General features: G+C 45.9%; 1 protein-coding gene across 1 annotated transcript in view; it reads left to right on the top strand.

The window, feature by feature from the left end:
• Window positions 1-7,550: 7,550 nt before the first annotated feature.
• The window catches only part of CACNA1A (calcium voltage-gated channel subunit alpha1 A), a 259,869-nt gene continuing 252,558 nt past the window's right edge, over window positions 7,551-14,861 (top strand). The window contains exon 1 of the mRNA XM_081181633.1: window positions 7,551-7,781. The gene's annotated coding sequence lies outside the window, so the exon portion shown is untranslated. The remainder of the gene's footprint in view (window positions 7,782-14,861) is intronic.

The raw sequence follows: 14,861 nt of genomic DNA, 5'->3' as shown, positions 1-14,861 counted from the left end.
GGTGGGAACTGCAACACTACCCTCAGTGCCTCATTTTTGAACGTGTTTCAACTAATTGTGTTGGATTTTTAAAAAACCCAATGAGGCAGAAAGACAGGCATGCATATGTTTGTCAATTGTATCCTTGATCCCTGGATTGTAAATCCTATTGAATTCCGCCCTTCCTCTTTCTTTGGATGCTGTCTATTACCCTTTGTAGCACTGAGTGGAGGTGAATTTGTTTAAAGGCAAACAGCCCTGGTCTCTTCCTCACTATGCAGGTGCAGGGTTGTTATTTGGCACGGCTAACAGTGGTGAAGCACCACGTTACTACCACGACTTCAGTTTAATTTTAATTTGCAAGCATAAACATTAGAATAGTGGCCGCACACCCAAGGTGGCCCATGGATAATGTTTGGGTGTTGGGGCAGTTTAGGCACAATGTTTTATAACAATGAAACATGTTGAAAACAATGAAGCTGCGCTGCTGTCAGAAGATGTAGTAATGCTGCCATCTAGCTGCTATTTTGTTGGGGTTTTTTTTGTCTTTTAAAATCAAAGATTCACACTCCAGGTACTGTATTACTTAATTTGCTTTTTGTTTGTTTGTTTTTACACTTAAATAGTGGGGGCTATCCACAAACAGTAGTGGTTTGCCAACATGCAGAAACCACTCTCGGTTATGGTGATATTCCAAGTGGTTATGATAGAACTAGCTGGATAATGTCAATATTGCTTTTTTCCTCCACCCCGCCTCCTCAAAGAGGGCTTCTGCTCTCACTGACATTTGGGTACCAGACCAGAATCTGAACAGAACTTAGGCCTGAAAGAAAACCCAGCTCAGGACATATCTAGCCTGCCTTCTTTTCAAGTGAGGGCATTATGCTCAACCCCCTAGCGATATGAACCCAGACCAGAACTTGCCATGGGAGTTGGATTGAGCACATCTGTCACCCTCATCTGTTGCCAACTCCCCTTCTTGATAAAAATCACCTAGGATTGCAAACCAGAGATCTAGTCTATATCTTTAGATTCACCATTGCAATGGAAGACAAGGCCATCCCAATTTATTCCGCTCGTTCCTTCTCAGGTCCTGTCATCTTTACCATACCTCATAGGGAAGCTGTCTCATACCATCTTGGTAGTGTCCATCTTGGTAGTATCTTCTCTCAATGGGCAGCAGCTCTCCAGGGCCCAAGGCAAAGGTTATTTCCCATCCTCTGCAATCTGATCTTGGCTCCATCTACTACAATATTGCCTACTCTGGCTGGCAGCAGTTCTTCTTGGGACGTGTATTTCACATCCCCTGCCACCCCACCCTTTTTCACGTGGAGATGTGAGGTCTTCTGTATGTCAAGCATGCCCTCTGCCATTGACCTATAGTCCTTCTCCCTGCATTGGGGAATTGAAAAGAAGAGACTGGGTTGCAGCCTAGCAACAATATTGCCATCATTATGTGCCTTTTACTAGTTGCTGCCTATGCTTGGGAATTATCCCCTTCAGCCTTCATTAAGCTACTTTGCTCTGCTTCGAGTTATTCTTCCAGTCCCTCTTTATATACAAAGCCTTTTCTGCATCATCCTATCATCATCCTAAATTACCTGCTCCTCCACTAACATTTTACTTCCTACAACTATGCATTGTAAAGTCCCTCACCCCACCACTTCCTTTCCTTGTGCATCTACTGTAGATGGAAGAGCAGGTCTGTGCAGAGACAGTCTGCTGCTTCTGTGTACTGCTTAGCATCCAGCTCCCTGCTGGCGATCTATAAAATGTTTAGCAGTGGTAGTGCTAATGATACAGTGGGTAATTTTACTGTCAGTGTAGTTGTGCATAGTGAGGGGTAGTAGGCACTACCTTGAGAAGTGGGTGGGAAGAAAAACCAGAGGGATAATCTGAATCTGAGAGCAGGAGGGGAGAGGGGAAAAGAGAGAGAAGAGGGAGGGAAGGTGGAAGAGACAGGCATGCACGTGATGCATGGCACTGGCTACGGGAGTCTACGGAGCATGCCTGAATGGGGTGGTCTTATTTACGACTTCATGGAAAGCAATTTTTGCTCCAATATCTGTAATGTTTATTTAGACAAGGTGCATTTCCATGAAAGAAAGAAAGAAAGGTTCTGAAGGAGACTGGTTTAGATTCAGCTTTTATTTTTTGCCCCAGTTGGTGCATTGAGCAGTAAGCAGAATTGGTGCATTGAGCAGTGGGCAATTGCAAAACCGGTGGAGCTGTGCATTTCTTTCTGACTAACGTTACTTTCTGCTGCAGCTGAAGATTCTACTGCTTCCTCAGGTGATGGGTTAACCTGACCCAAACATGTTTCTTTAAAATGAGAGCATGGGTTTATATCTCGGCAAAGGGGACAGATACAGCTCCATTTCACGGTAATTGTGAAGGGTGCTCATTGAGCCTTGTTCAGTGTCGCTGCTTACCCAGCAGGGCTGCCTGGCAGACAGAACCTTGTTCCAGGCGGCAAAACAGGCCTGTCTGCATACCAGGCCAAAGGATGATTGGGGGCACTTTGTTTGCTTCATGGCCCAACTCACAAGATGAGCAGTAACAAGCTATTGACTGACTTTACATTGCCTCATAAAGCTCCTTAGTGAGGGTGAACTATGTTTTTAAACCTAATTGAGAGAATACATACAGCAGTGGTTGCTTAAAGGTGGCATTTGAGCTCACCCCAAGCATCTACAGTTGGTGTGTGTATTGGGGAAAGAGCGTAACAATTTTCCTAAACTGTCCTCGTTGTTTTGCTCCATCCCCTGCTGCGCATAGAGAAGCAGAGGGAAGCCAAGTGGAATTGGAGTGGGGAAGGTAAAGGAAATGGTTACTTACTTCAACACACACACACACATCAGAGAGAGAAGGCAATTAATAACTCCGCCTCCCAACTCAGTTGGCAACGGCATAGCAAAGCGCATGATTACCTGTCCTCTACTGGAACGACCACCTGGAATTTCCAGCTGCTCCCTCACACAAAGGGTCAGGGTACAATCCAGACTGCATCACCAAGAAGAGACTCGCAACTGACTTTGGGTCCCAACTGGCCACTCAGCACCAGTTCAGTGAGTTTCAGTGGGATCCTCCTATTTACCCAGCTAAGGCTGCTTCAGGAGCAGAATGTGTGCCGCCCACTGTTCCTTCCTCCCTTTCCCCGTCCTCTTGGGATCACGAGGCAAGGCTTTGCCAGTTCTCTGGAAGCTGTGGAAATAAGTTCCTGTTCAGTCTCTCTGCCATCTGCCTATGAATATATGGCATTGGCAACAGTTAGTTAAAGAAAGAGAGGAAAAAGAAGAAGCTAAGGCAGACCGGGGTTGCCCAATCCCGTCACAGACAGAATTGATTTCCATTTCTGTTGCCCTTCTTCCCAAGGATCAGGGCCAAAGTTATTCTGAGATAGCAAAGATGACTAATGTCATGATGTATATGTATACTGCAGTGTGGCTCACTCCCAGGTAAGTGGGTACAGAATTGCAGCTTTACTTATCCTGTAAATAAACCAAGTCCCTAAACAAGAAGGGCGAGTCTTCAGTTGTGTTAGGTCAGTCAGTCAGTCAGTCGGTCAGTCAATCAATCAATCAATCAATCAATCAATCAATTGCAGCACACCTTTGAGTTATTCTCTGTCTTCCTTTTTGTACTCATGAACTCCTTTCTTTCAGCTTTAACTGAACAGTCACTATACAGAGTTCTTCTTTTTAGAAACACTGCTTAGGAAAGCTCTCTGATACATATTACCCCCATTGGTTATTGTTTTGTTGTCCCCATGCAAACTAATGGGGCCAAGCAGTCCCATTAGCCTGCATTGGGACAGGAGGCAAGGAAACAGGGTAGCCCCCCCCTCCTGCAAGCATTTGGATTTGGGGCACTTGGGAAAGAAAACTCAGGGGTCGGATAACCTGAGTCTGGTTTTAACTAAGGTCTTTCAAACCCCTGGATTAAAATGCGAGGCAGGCTGAAATGAGCTCTCATGCCACCCCTACAACAGATTGAAGAAAACAATACCCATCACAACAGTTTCAGATAAGAGTCTCCAGAATATGGAGATTACTTAGACCAGAGCTGCTGAGAGAGGGGGGGCTAAAAAGAAAGAAAAACGTAAAACAAAAATACAGCTGAAGAGATATTCAAGAATAAGGAGCTGGAAAAGAACAAGGGTTATCAATCTGAAATTAATTCAGCCAGTAATGACAGTGCAGACATTACTTCTCATGTGATGGATCCTCCCAGCTACTTGGGCTGTAGCAACTGGCCGTAACAGAAGTGACAGATGGTGGAGACAATTTCCTTGCCTAGCAAAGGGAACAGTATCCGTTACATTTAACATGCTCTTTATTTTTAACAGAACTATTGCTAAAGTGGTTCTATGACTTTGGGGTGGGGAGACAAATGGGAATCTTGTGGTACCACAGGAGTGAGAAGATGAGACTGTACCATATAACAAACTAAGTTATAACCATTTTCTTTTCTACTAAAGCAGACTGGCTTGGTGATAATTTAAGGCAGTGATTCTGGACAGCTTGGAGATGTGTGGTTTTTTTTCATTGGAATACTGCGAATAAGCTATGCATTATACACAGTCCTGATTCTGATATTGTTTTCCCCATTTGCTTCAACACAATGGCTTCAGGTTGGAGCAGAGAACCAGCAAGGGAGAAAGGAGCGGCTTAACCATTCATTTTGCTAGCTATCTGCTAAAGATTCTTCCAAAGCAGCACGGGGGATGAAAATCGGCAAAAATAATAGCAGTAGTTTGGCCCTTAAATATGGATGCAGAACCTGGATTCATATCCTAGCACAGCCATACATCCACTTACACACTCACTACATTTGTTACGAAGTCTCTTTCGCCGTCCCTCCCCTCTCTCAAAATGGGAACAATTGTGGTCTGCCTTGCAGCAGTCTTGTTGTGAGGACAAACAAGACAATGGCTGTAAAAAGGCACAGCATGTGGGTTAAAATAACCAAGAGTCTTGTGGCATCTTAAAAACTTAATAAATGTATTATGGCATAATCTTTTGTGGGCTAGAGTCCGCTTCATCAAATGAATTAAGTGTTTCCTTATGTTGGCAGGTATATAGACCCATGATTGTTGGAGGTGGGTGGGGGACCATGGTAATGTCTGCCTGCTGGGTAGGGCAAAGCCTGGAAATGCTTTTACGAGCTTTTAAAACCATCAGTGTCTGAAAGGAAATGAGACATGGCATTTGGAATAAAATGCTATGTGCAAAGAGCAAAAGCAGTAGCAGGGCAGGATTTTGAAAATGAGCCTGTCTCACCTATGTTGAAGGTAGTTGAGTAGCGGGGGATAAAGATGAAGCTAAGGAGCTCACAGTTAAGAAAACAGACTGAAAACTTGGTGAGATTTTAGTCTGGGAGGTGTTGCAGGGGGAAGAGGCTCAGAGCCACTGAGGTACATTACAAAGTAGAGCTCTGTCCATGGTGCTCAACTGTTTAGGACTGGAGAAACCACTGGACCAGGCAGCTAATTCTGAACATGGTTGGTACTGAATGTTGCAGGGCTAAGACCAAGAAGTTCGTCTCCACAAAATAACAGACATTGAGAGATCTCCAAGCTAAAATTGTAAATTTCTTCTGTTCACTTTTCATGAATTTACACTGCAAAAGTCATGTGGATATTCCTTTTTCTTTGTGATGTTATTTTCCTGCATCTATTCCTTACCATGCACTCCCCTGAGGATTAAAAAACATTACGTTGAAATTGGTGTGCAACAGCTAGAGGGCCAACAGTTTTATTCTTGTCTGTAGTGCACCCAATATGATGAAGTTGTATTGCAATGAATATCCCAATTGATTAGACTGCTAATTTACCCATATTTAATACACATATACAACTACTAAAGCATTCAGAAGCACCATTTATGGAAGAGGAAGGGTTCTCCTCATATCTGGTGCTTTGGAGTATACACGATTACAAGAGCATCCATATTAAAAAGCATATTAAATATTCAATAAACAGGACTGGGTTTCAGTTTGTGGAGGCCCTAGTCACTTCATAAATTGAGGCCCTCGTTTTAAACTCAAGACACACATTTATTGCCCTAATTTGATTAAAAATATGACCAAGTTTGTGGGGGTTGAGGGTTTTTTTTTAATTTCCAGGGGTCAGACTTAAGTTGGTCAGGGTACCATATCTGGCCCCCTTCTTAATTTACTCGAATCCTGCTCTGAAGCTGGGGACTGAAAACAGCAGCCATTAAAAAATGCTTCTCTCATACTGAATTATATAATGGAAATTGCTTGGGCTGATATTTTTTGCCCAAGGCCTGTTTCCTTTTTTTCAGAGCTAGTGAATGTCCTAAAAAACTGAGTCCCTAGGCATGTGGCAGTCCTGACTACGAATGCTCTCAAAATACTCTCACTCTTGGGGGGGGAGTTAATTTTGAATGTATCCAGACCCTTGTTCTTTCCTAGCCACACCAAAAACAAAATAAAATGTCCCCCTGAAAAGGAACAAGCTTCAAACTACCACCTGATCACTGCCCTTGCGCGCGACGGCTCCCCAGTTTCCAATGCAAGGAGTTCCGCGGGCTAGCCTCGCTTCCGCAGCGCAACAAGTCGCTCCTCCCTCACCCTCTCATCTCAGTGGCGGGAGGGTCACAGATGGATCCACCGGAAGCGTCATATCGCTATTTCGATCTATATACACACACACGCACTTCTGACGACCCCCGCCCCGCGGCCACCCTTCCATAAACGAAAAAAATAATCACCTCCCCGTTCCCTCTTACGGCAGACGGCACCTGCGTGTCACAGAGGAGCCCGGGGACTCCGCAGAAAAACCCAGCTCCCGCCACGCAGCACAGTGGGTTTTAGGGTGGGTAATTTATTAACATATTTATTGTAACTTTGCCCGTCCCTCGCTGGGCGTGCAGAGAGACAGCCAGGCACCGAGAGGGTTGCCTGCCTGCCTGCCTGCCTGGCCTCCCCAGCTGCTGAGGGTGCCGATTCCCCTCTCCCCTCCCTCGGTGGGGCCAGCCCCGCCTGGGGCCCCGCCAGCTGCAGCGAGTGTAATTACCGTTTTGGGTTTGTTGTCGGCATAAATAATTGAAGGCGGGCTCCTCCTGTCAGGGTTCTTTTTTCCCAAATAATTATTTCGTGAAGAGCCACGTGCGAGGAGGAGGAGGAGGAGGAGGAGGAGGAGGAGGGGTGCGCGCGAGGGGAGCGGGAGGCGAAACGGCGGGAAAGCCGGGCGGGGGAGGATCCGCCTTCGGGGAGGGCGAGCTGGGCTAGCCCTCTGAACCCTTTCCCACCTCGACAAGCCTGAGGCGAGCTGACTGGGCGGCTGCTGAGCGGTGGTCGCCATGTGGGATCCGTAATTGCAGCAGGCGCCCTCCTCCCTCCCTCGCGGGTCTGCCCAGAAAAGGGAGTGGGCAGCGGGTGTCCCTCCACCCCATTCCCGCCTCCTCCCACTTCGGAGCCCTCCTGGGAGCTGCTCGGTGCCTCCTCCCTCCCTCCCTCCGTCCCTCCCTCCTCCTCCTCTTGCTCTCTGTCTCTCCCTCCCTCCCTCCCTCCTCCTCCATGCTGGTTCAATGCCAGAGCGGCGTCTAGGGGACCACCATGCCCTGAGGCTGGCTCCCGGCTGCGCCCCCACCAGCCACCCTTCCTCCTTCCCACCCCCCTTACCTGGCCCCCCCTCCTGGCCCCTCCGGGCAGCGGCGGACTGGGATGTGCCGTCGAGGTGCCTGGGCAGGATACTTGGCAGCCAGCGATGCCAGGCACAGCTGGCAGCGTTAACTCTTCGCTAGCTGCCAGCAGGGATCTCTGAGGAGATACAGGTGAGTGTGTGGCTGGCAAACCCCGCTGCCTCGGCGCGGGGCTGGCGAAGGATTCCCCGCGGCAGAATCCGTTTGCCATTCTCGGCTTCTAGGGCTCGAAGGCGGACGGGCACCCCGGCAACCCCCCCGCCCCGCCATCCCATCCTCTGCATTGAACACGGTGAGGGGCAGGCGCCCCATCGCTGTATATGTGGGGACAGCGTCTGGTGTGCCGGGAAGAGTTCTGGGCTGGAGACTCTTAATTTAAGATGCTTGCAAACGGGCTGGGGGAAAGAAGAGCAGCGAGGTGCAATGATTTCCTCATCTTGCTGGGTCTCATTCATTCATCCCAAGGCAGCCTTGGATCAATCCTCTCTACCCTCATTGCTCTCCAGTATCTGTTTTTAATATGTTGCTCTCCCCTCTGCTAGGTATATTTCCATCTTGCATTGCAAGCAGTAACTCCTGTTCTCCCCTAGGTGGGCATCTTGCTTAGCACTGGGAGGGCTGCATCTGCTCAGACTAGGCTAGGATGGAGGCATAAAAACATGGGGAGCCCCCCACCCCACTCAGCTTTCTAAGCTCTGGTAGCCTCCCAACCCTGTGATATTGTTCCCCACCCCACTCCCTGTGTGTATGTGGTGCATGTGTGCATTATTCAGCATGAAACAGGGAAGCGGGCGGAAATGCCAGGCTCCTGGGGTGTCTCCTAAATCTGTATTCCCTTTCTCCCTAAAGTTAGAAAGTAAGTCAGGTCACCTTCTCTTTATTGCTTGGCTCCTGCTAACTTGGTGGCTGCCTGACTTTCAAGGAACCCTATGCAGGCGGACGGAGATGGTGAGGTTGTGGATTATTTTTGTCTCACCGTCTGCTTCAAGGAACAGATGCTTCCAGCAGGGATGGTGCATGCCGTTTCCAACTGCCCCTTAGGTCCCTGGCTTCTGCTTTAACAAGAACAGCCGGAGCTCAGGGCCAGGGAACTGCCAGCTCCAGAGTCTGCGGCTTGGTAGATTGCTTTGACCCTTGACCCTGGGTGATGGACTGATGTCTATAAAGGCAGCAGCTAGAGGCATCTTGATATAGATCAGGGTCAGATATGGCCTGGGGAGTAAGAAGAATCCTGTGAGAGAGAGAATGGGCAGGATGTCTTCTGCACTATTGTTTTTCTCTTCTATGCAGTGCTTTTCTTGTACGTGGGATCTAGAATTACAAATCATCTACCCGTCCCCCAAGAGCTGTCTCTTCCTAACACAGGACATTGCCTTTATAACAAATCAGACCATTGGCCCATCTAGCCAAGGATTGTTAACACTTACTAGCATCTATCCAGGGTTTCAGGCAGAGTCTTTCCTAGTGCTATCTGGTGATGCTGTGGATTGAACCTGTTCTTTGACATCCACCCCATCCCAGTGCTCTTAAGACAGCCCAGTATTGGTAAACAACCTGGTGAAGTTACCTAAGCTGGAAGTGTCCATAACAGATTCACAACCTAGCAGTTCGAAAGCACGCCAGTGCAAGTAGATAAATAAGTACCACTGTGGCGGGAAGGTAAACAGCATTTCCGTGTGCTCTGGTTTCCATCATGGTATTCCATTGCGCCAGAAGCGGTTTAGTCATGCTGGCCACATGACCCAGAAAGCTGTCTGTGGACAAATGCTGGCTCCCTCGGCCTGAAAGCGAAATGAGAGCTGCAACCCTATAGTCGCCTTTGACTGGACTTAACCATCCAGGGGTCCTTTACCTTTACCTTTTACCTATAACAGATTCACAATAGGCTGTTGTGATATATTGGTGTGAACAGCAGTACGTGGGCTGGAACTGGTCTTCATCTTCTTCAGCCTTTTGATTGGAGTTCTAGGTAGGTCCTGAGGGCAGTGGACTGAATTCAACTCTTGTCTGTCATCAACACCTGTAGTGAATCACTTGGGGTGTGTGACGTAGGTTCTTTGAATGTACCATGGGGAAAATATTCCATCTCACTAGATACTATAAAGAGCAGCATTGTAAATATAAGGCAGCCTGAAAGATATGAGACACCAGAGCTTAACCATGCTGCTGTGATAAGCCATTTGCTTATTTCACTGTCTTGCCTCCTCTTAGCTGTATAGAGAATCTTTGAGGTTCTTACTTCAGGATAAAATACAGGCTGCTATAGGGAATAAAGATTTTTCATACAGAGACTGGCCGAGATGGCAATCATGTGCACTCTTATTAGGTAGTAAGTCTTACCAAATGCTTTGGGACCTACTTCTGAGGGAAAAAATTCATCGAATTGATTTGTATGAATGTGGGCTGTGAAGTTCCCAGTTCAAATATTGCCTCAGCCACAAACTTGGGAATTGGCATTAGGCAAGTCACTAGTCTGCATTTGACAAGGCTTGGTAGCCAGCTGTGACTAGTTTGCAAGACACGTTGGCTCACATTTATTCCTGTTTAGATTCCATATCAACAGTCAGATGCTGTACCTTCTGCTGCTGCTCATCCAGTGATTGTTAATTCTTTTTAGCTTGTGCAACCTGAGGATGCAGACATTATTTTTGGATCAGTGAGGTTGTCTTAATGCGTGTTTAAGCCATACCCATTATTGGCTTATAAACACTGTCAGAGAGGGGTTGGCTAATTGGGTCTTTATGAGAGGGCTCTATTCCATCCTAACAATAGTTTGGCCTCTGTTTATATATATATGCAGACACACACACACACACACACACACACACACACACACACATGCAATCTTAGCTGTTCAGAGCAGTGGAATCAACTTGATTCAATCCAACTGTCAGAGCTAGAGTTGAACACTCCTATTTTGTGTAAAGGACCCGAGTAATAAAATTCCTGCATTAAAATGATTATCTGGATCCATTTCAGGCCTGGTTTTGGTTCAGAAACAGCATTGGCTGTCCTAAGTAGATGATCTTCACATGGAGGTAGACATTCATGGATGTCTGCAGGAATATTTTTTTGGGGGGGGGGTAAAATTTGATTTCTCCTGGAACTTTCAGCAGCTTTTAGTCCCCTTGACCATGGTATCCTCCTGGGCTTCCTTGCTAGGGTGAGGCTGCAGTTCTTCCTTGCAAGAAAGTGGTGCTGGGGAACTCACGCTCATCCTTTTGATCTATGGGGTCCTGCAGGGTTCAGTTTTCTCTCCCGTGCTCTTAAATATATACAGGAAATGTCTGAGAGAGATCATCTGGGATTGAGTGGCTTTTCATAAGGCTATCAATGGCTACTGCTAAGCTCTGCCTCCACAGTCAAAAGCAGCGTGGTTCTGAATACCAGTTGCTGGAAACCCCAGGAGAGGAGATTGCTCTTGTGCACGGGTCCTGCTTGTAGGTTTCCCAGAGGCTTCTGGTGGACTGCTGTGAGAACAGGATGCTGGACTAGATGAGACATTGGCCTGATCCAGCACACTGTTCTTGAGTGCATCAGTGTACTGATGATATGCAGCTCTTTATCTCCTTGCCATCTGATTCTAGGGAGGCCAATGAGATTCTGCTATTTGTCAGGAGGCCAGGATTGCCTCCTGGATGCAGTTGCTCTCCTCTTGAAAGAACTTGGTAGCACTCTTGGGCCCAGCCTTGGTATTAGATGCTCAAGTGTCAGCTGTGACCAGGATGACTGTTCAGGGGGAGGTTTTAGAGCCATCTGCCCAGTAGAGACTGTGTTCTCTGTGTGAGTTTTTGTTTTTCTGTGTCGAAAGCTGAGAGGAAATTGGTCCACAAGTTACTTTGAATACTATCAAGGCTTATAATTGTTAACTAACATCTTGTTCCGGTGAAAGGCCTTTGTTCATTTGGAGGTGTGTGCTTTTTGTCTAGTTTTGTGTGTGTGTGTGTGTGTGTGTGTGTAGCGGGGAGAGAATTCCCTATCGTTTAGTCAGGGGCAGTGATTACTAGGAATGATACCCAGTGCATGCAGTAGATAGACTGTTGGGCCTGAATACTGGAAGCCCATGTTCATATCCATATTTGACCATGCGGTAGTATTGATTCAAGTCATTCTCTCTCTCAGCTGAACTGTTATGTACGTAAACCTCCACTCTGAGGTCCCTGAAGCAACTAAAAAAATGTAGCTAAACAACTTCTAATTACCTCACCTTTAGAATTCAGTGTAGTCTGGAGAGTGTAGGACTTGGGATCTAGAACGGCTTCAGAAAGGTGGAAAGGATAAGGAATATTATTCATGTATGATTTCCTGAATATGCCTTTCAGAAAGGAAGAGATTCAGAAACTTTGAGATGTTTTGAGGGGAAGCTAGAGAACAGGGTTCTGAAGTTCTGTCCTTAAGTGTAGAATGAAGAATGGTATGTGATGCAGTCCTAACCCCACCAACCTGGGAGTAAGCTCCATTGAATTCAGTGGAACTTCTGAGTAACCAAGGTTAAGAATGCAGCCTAAGACTCATACTGGTTGAGGACTAGTACTGTTTGATGCATAAGGTAGTGTCAGATGTGTGCCAGGTTCTACACACAGCACAATTAGTTCCTAAAAGACATGGCCAAGGAACAGCAGAGAGCTTGTTAAAGGTGCGGTAAGGATGCAATAGGGGAGATATGTCTAATACAGCATGCAGAAAAGTGAACCTGGAGGAAAAGTTTTAATGAGGAAGTAGTGGGTTTGGTGGAAGAGAGAAATATGTTTTGTTGGTCAGAGAGGAAAGAAACAGAAGCTAATAAAATGCAGCACGTCAGACCTTGTTTTCCCCTTTGCTTTGTATTCCCTTGAAGACTGATTTGTACCTCAGCCAGTTCCTCACTTTCCCTTGAGAGGGAAGGGGTATTGTGTGCAAAGGGCTGTCAGTTTATGGCTGTGGACTCACAGGCCATCATTACTTTCTATAGAGAATATTGACTGTGAAGCAAGATAACAGGGTTCTGGGGAAACCCCAGCAGGAAATGTTTTAGCACAGCTGCCAGAAGGATCCAGGTGTTAATGGGATGATAGGCAGGATAGAAATTCAAATCATTTGCTTCCTCTGGCAGCTCTTCTGGGACTTCAAGAAGTGTGGGGACAACTAGCTGCCCCATAATGATTAAAGCACAGGGTGCTCTTCTACAGCTTTACTGTCTCTTAATTCTTGCAACAGGAAGGGTCTGGAGTCTACAGTAGGAAGGGGACCTTTCTGGTTTTTCCATTTATAATGGAATGATGATCTGCCCTTGCAACATCTGTCTCATTTCCATCCTAGTTATTGGAAAACACATTTGTGTTGGCCAAACTGAAGCTAAAGCAGCTGGATGATGCTGTACCTTTTGCCTAGATGAGTTGATACTAGTCCCACTGAGTGTCTATCAGCGTGGCCTTCCTCCCATTTAAGCTCTCTTAGATTAGGGAACACCTAAAATGCAGCATGCATATATTTCTATATTAACAGAACTGTATGCCAGTTCTATGTGTTGCAGCTGCTGCTTCTGCTATAGAGGTTTAAATCCAGTGTATGAGCGACATCAATAAGGCTGGTAGTCTGAGGAAGCAGCACTTTGCAAATGGGAGGGACAGGACTTTTCATGCGCCAGCAAGTGGAAGGAACTTTCCATCCAAAGCAGAAACTTAGTGCATGTGTGTTAGGACAAGGTACCATAATAGAAATACACTTTCATTGGCACATCTGTTCGAAATGCTAAAAGGTACCCAGGCTCACTTTAAAAGACAGCTTGACAGGACTACATGTGCTATAGCAGAACCACAGCAGGATGACAACCTTATAAAGATGTAGCTTGCTGAATCTCAATAACTTTCTGAAAAATGAAAATTGGAGGCAAGACTGGAATGTTAAGTGATGGGTTTGTTACTTCTAGGATATTACATAGTACTCAGGAACAAGCGTGGGAGAAGAATCATTGGAGTCTATTGTATACTGTCACAGCCTGCAGCAGACCTGTTCTTTGTTACCAGGTATTCTGAAAGCTACAGGCATATTTCATAACAGCCTATTTCTTTTAGGGAGCCCTTGAACAGACTATATGTGCACACGGACACACATGGAAGAAAAGACAGGCAGAAAAAACACATTAGCAGAATAGTTAAGAAGGGTCTCTTGAAATCACAGAGCCACGAACTCAGGTGTGGCCAGTGCCCAGGAATGCTTTTTTGCAGCTAAGACTAGTGTGCCAGCTGCACTTTTACAGATACTGGATCTACCCACAGTGACATATTATTGTTTGGATACCATAATGTGCTCCTTGAGAGGTGTTTGGAAACTTTTGCTGGTTAAGAATTTTGCAGCCAGTCTGTTGGCTGCCTGTCCCATCTTCTTGACAGAATTCAAAGTGTTGGTTTTGACTTGGAAAGCCCTACATGGATTGGGACCAGATTATCTGAAAAGACACTGTTCTCCTATATGGACTTTCCTAGGTTTTAAAGCTCTTAAAGATCCTTCTTTTTGTCCTGTCAACATCTAAGGCTTTTTGTGATACTTGAGAGAGGACCTTCTCAGTGACTTCCCCCAAGCCCTGGAACTCCTGGCCAAGGGAGGCTAACTATCCAGTTCTAGAATTACCTTTTTCTAACAGACAGAGGTGTATTTGGCCTCATTAACTTACTTCTTATGGCTGAATGTAAATACTGCAAAATGTTCAGTTAGCTGTTTTACCTACCTGCTTTTAATATTTTAATTGCTATTTTGTATTTTACTATCATTAACTGCTTTGATCAGCATCAGATGGGAAGGCAGGATACAAATTTAGCAAACAAATAAAGAATAAATATTATGCATCTTCAACAACATAGTTATCTTTTAATCTTAATCCACCTGTCACATGTATATTTCAAGGTAGAATTTGAGTTTTAGGTGTGGCAACTTAAGGGATGCCTTTTCTCCCATCTTCCTCCCTGGTAAGCTGGACATATAGCAAATTTCCTAATATCCCTCCCATATGAAGCCCACCTTACTCCCACCTTTGGAATCTTTGTACCTTAGGAGAATTCTGAGACATGTCCCACCCATCTCTGTTCTGACGTAGCAGAGATGTACTGACAACCTTACGTTGAAGAAAGATATGGCCATCTTAGTCGTACTGGAGCATACAGCAATATTTTACAGAGTTGATCATGGATTCTTGCTATAGCATCTCAGAGACTGCTGGTGTGATGAGAGCTGCCA

This window comes from Podarcis bocagei (assembly GCF_964188305.1).
Source record: "Podarcis bocagei genome assembly, chromosome: 2".
Classification (NCBI taxonomy): Eukaryota; Metazoa; Chordata; class Lepidosauria; order Squamata; family Lacertidae; genus Podarcis; species Podarcis bocagei.
Note: the sequence above shows the minus strand (reverse complement) of the source record. Positions and strands in the feature narration are given on the sequence as shown.